The sequence below is a fragment of the Egretta garzetta genome, unplaced genomic scaffold (genome assembly GCF_000687185.1).
Source record: "Egretta garzetta isolate BGI_Z169 unplaced genomic scaffold, ASM68718v1 scaffold485, whole genome shotgun sequence".
Lineage (NCBI taxonomy): Eukaryota > Metazoa > Chordata > Aves > Pelecaniformes > Ardeidae > Egretta > Egretta garzetta.
Window position 1 is genome coordinate 437139 of NW_009259695.1, and position 3148 is coordinate 440286.

At 47.9% G+C, this 3148-nt stretch overlaps 2 protein-coding genes across 2 annotated transcripts in view; one reads left to right on the forward strand and one right to left on the reverse strand.

The window, feature by feature from the left end:
* Window positions 1-3148, reverse strand: part of ACTR10 (actin related protein 10) — a 34413-nt gene that overhangs the window by 22311 nt on the left and 8954 nt on the right. Inside the window, exon 2 of the mRNA XM_009638903.2 lies at window positions 2039-2045. The gene's annotated coding sequence lies outside the window, so the exon portion shown is untranslated. The remainder of the gene's footprint in view (window positions 1-2038; window positions 2046-3148) is intronic.
* Window positions 1-3148, forward strand: part of ARMH4 (armadillo like helical domain containing 4) — a gene marked incomplete at its 3' end in the record, with an annotated part of 34868 nt that overhangs the window by 7472 nt on the left and 24248 nt on the right. The window lies entirely within an intron of this gene.

Below are 3148 nucleotides of genomic sequence, written 5' to 3' on the forward strand. Positions count from 1 at the left end.
CCCCCGCCGGCTCTGCTGTCCGTCTGTCCTGCCGAGGGCCTGGGCTGCAGAAATCCCCCGGGGTGGTTGTGGGCACTTGGAGCCCTTGGTGTGGGGAAGGATGCGCTTTTGGGGCTTTCAGCTCACCTGTAAATATGACTAAGGAGGATGGGGGGGGTGGATCTGTGATCTGTTGGGTGTAATCAATCTTTGAGCCATCCCTAATTCCATTCCCTCGCCAACCAGTGGGTTCTACCCAGGCTAAAAGGGCCTGACAAGGGGTATTCAATCAAACCTTAAACCCTCACCTGCAGAGCCTCACGATCCTCCAGGAGATGCACTGCGTGGCGTTGCTGTCCGTGTTAGGTGAGGCGCTGAAATTTCAGAGTGGTTCTTGCTGATTGGAACCCGAATGTTACCTCTCTGCTCCCAGGCAGTCTGGAGAGCAGCATTTCCATCCTTCTGGTGTTTGAAAACTGCTACACCCTTTGGTCTCATTCTTAAAGGACACACCCCCACCCCCCCCCAAGTCTTTTTAATCCCTCAGGAATTTGGTAGACCTCTGACTTCAGCAGTGCTGGGGAAGAAGCCAGGAAGAACTGTGCGGCTTTTACTTGCAAATACGAGCAGGGATTTCCAGAGGTGGTCTGTGCAGTTCTGAGCAAAGCAAGCGGTCACTTAGTGGTTGGGGGAGTAATGCCTAAAACATGTCATGAGTCTCTCTTTTCTAAGAACTACTGCTGGAACACCAGTGCTGGAAGTGGAGGTGATGTATTATGTATTAAGGTGCCTCACTAGGACTGGTAGGAAGCTGTCCTTGCAGAATATTAATATCTCCCTTGTTTGCTTGTAAGGATCCGTCCTCAAAGGTAGAACAAGATGTGCCCCTCTGATGCGTGGTTGTGTCTACGTAGTTTTTGCTCACCCGACTTGGGCTGTAGGGGTGGCTGGCGTGGAGTCATGCCACTGTGAGCTGTTGGAGATGGCTTAACTGGTTGAGGTCTGTTTGCCTGAAGTATGCGCTGTAAGAACATCAGCTCTACAATTCACTTGATTGAACTGGGCAAGGACACAATGTAAGACGAAATGAAGGCATTTTTCTCAGCTTGTGTGCAAAAGTAGGAGTTGGAGCTCTGCAGTGTATTATCTGCTGGCTTTTGTATTCAGCACGAGTAATAGTGCTTGGACAGCACGCATTAGCACTCTGGTAACATAGCATTTGATTGCTGGCAGTTGCTCGACTTGCACGTTTTGGCTAAATCTTCACATTAAAAGATTTTCAGTGGGTTTTTTTGTCCATTTCCCTTATCAATAACCAGATGAATTGCAGAGCTGAGCATATCCAGGACTGTTCAGCCTGTCAAAGCTGGTGAAATCAAGCTTGTACTTGGAGGTGTGAAAAGCTGTGCTCTGCGAGGGCTAGACAAGGATTTGTCTGGAGCTGACCTGTTAATCTCCTCTGCTCTCTGCTATATGATGCATGCAGCCACTTCAGCTTCGGAGTACAAGTGTCCTTTCTGTGTGGGAGAGGGATTGTTAGAACAGTGACTTAAAAGCTTGATGCTTTTTTTTCTTGCTGTTTCAACAATTCAGGAAAAAACACAGCCAGAACTTGCCAAAGGCAGAAAATAATAGTGCAGGGTTTCCTTGCCAGTTTTCTTCAAGTAAACTGGCTGGGTGGAAACTCTAAAAAGCCATCCTAGGGAGTAGCTGCATACAGCTGGGGCAGAGGGGGAGTTTTGTCCTTTGCAGTGTGTGTCTGCTAGCTGCTGGTCCATGTAAGGAACAGCTATTGAATGAGAGAAATCTGCTCTGTGCTTGTCCCCTTCATGCCCGCTCCGTTGGATTGGCCGTGATGGGGTGGGGTTCCTCTCATCAGACTCCCCAAGAGCTGACTCTCCAAAATGGGTCTCTCGAATTCACAGAGGGGGTTAATGGTGTAATAGCTCTTGCTAGTGATAATTGTATGGAGCAAGGAAGCAGCCTGGTTCAGAAAGATCTAACTGGGTCTACAGGACTGCTGCAGCTGGTGACCAGTTTGTCTCTGTTGTCCCTCAGCTTGGTGACTTGCCTGCTGTAGCAGATGGTTCTCATTCTGATGGGCAGCTTCCGGACCTGGCTTTGGTACCTGCTTTTAACCTAGCAGTCCCTTGTGCTTCTTTCCAGCCTACCAGGTGTTAAAAGAAAACTTACTTTTTTTTTTGGGCTAAAGATAAAGCTCCTTAGCTGTCTGCAGTTGTGCTGCCTTTGCGGCTAGGGGAACTGCATCTCTTGGGATTGGTTGTTATTAAGTGCAGGGGAAGCAGCTGGTGTTGTCTCCTGCCCTCTGCGTGTGCTTCCTATTTGAAGCAAGGATTAGTTTTCCATCGAGAGCCTGGCCGGTGCTTGGCAGCCATCCTCCAGGGCTTCAGCTCGGAGAATGCCAGGTGAAATCTGGGGACAAGGAGTTCCTGCGGCATGAAATACCAAGTTATTCTACAGCTTTGAGCTAGTAACAAAAAAAAACTTAAGCTTACTACAGAGGAGGTGCTTGGTCAGAGCAGCAAGCTCCAACTTGCTTTTATTGCTTGGCTAAGGCTGTAGAGCAGACTGACTATAAAAATAGCCAGATGGGAGGATAAATGTATAGCCTGATGCAGCGCGAGTAGCAAACTGCACTGCAGCCAGCTACCTGCTAAAACCTGGATCGCTTTGCATTAAGTGGAAGTGCTACAGCAAGGTGTCAAACTCTGCTTGAGAAGATAGCCAGGTCACTGCTGTTCATACACTGCCTAATCCAGCCTCTTCATAAAGCTAAGTAGATCTTAAGCTCTAACTAATCTTCTTTGAAGCGTGAACTTGTGCCATTATCCTGCAGCAAGCTCCACGCCACTATCTCCAGCTTTCATTGAACGTAGAGGTCTAGGTTAGCTCAGATCTAGCTGTTGTGGATTTCCTGAGCAAATAACTCCCCAACGCTATTTTCACCCTTTACAAATGTAGGACTGTGGCCAACAGTGCTTTTCAAACTGGGGGGAATGGTATGAGGCTTCCTAAAGTACCCCAGGAACTCTTATATTGGGCTAGTACTGACTGCTCACATTATCTACTAGCCAGAAGGAGGAAAGGCTCTTAATACTTTTTTACATTTTAATTAATGGATCTCTAAAAGCCAGTCTTTTAGGGAGCA